Genomic DNA, 739 nt, shown 5'->3' with positions numbered 1-739 from the left:
AGCCCAATTTTTAGAAAAAAGCGAAATGTTCCGTTCGCTGGGTTGGAAAAGATTGATAAAGAATTAAATAGATTGGAACAGACGGGAATTCTATCAAAAATAGAACACAACGAGTGGGCAGCCCCCACCGTATACGTAAAGAAAAAGAATGACGAAGTTAGAGTGTGCGCAGACTTTTCGACCGGGGTCAACTCCCTATTAAAAGATCACCATTACCCCCTACCAAGCCCAGAGGAAATATTCACGAAGTTGAATGGGGGTAATATCTTCTCCAAGATAGACTTGAGCGACGCGTATTTGCAAATACCGGTCGAAGAGAATTGCTCAAAAATATTATGCATCAATACGCATAAGGGATTATACAAATACAACCGATTGCCTTTTGGCATCAAAGTAGGGCCTGCCATCTTTCAGCAAGCGATGGACACCATGCTAAGTGGTATTGAGTGCGCATGTGCATACCTGGACGACATTGTTGTCAGGAGCAAATCCCTAGAAGAACATAAGGAACATTTGAAACAAGTATTGACTCGAATACAAGAATTCGGCTTTAAAGTAAAAGAAAGTAAATGTGACTTTTGTATGAGCGAGATTAAGTATCTTGGACACATAATAAACAAACATGGACGACGTCCAGACCCAGACAGATCTGCGGCAATAAAAAATATGCCAGCACCCGATAATGTAACAACCTTGCAGAGTTTCTTAGGACTCGCAAATTATTACCAATCTTTTATTG

This window comes from Euprymna scolopes, chromosome 11 (assembly GCF_053919585.1).
Source record: "Euprymna scolopes isolate OS-2025 chromosome 11, ASM5391958v1, whole genome shotgun sequence".
Classification (NCBI taxonomy): domain Eukaryota; kingdom Metazoa; phylum Mollusca; class Cephalopoda; order Sepiida; family Sepiolidae; genus Euprymna; species Euprymna scolopes.
This window is presented reverse-complemented; position numbering follows the sequence as displayed.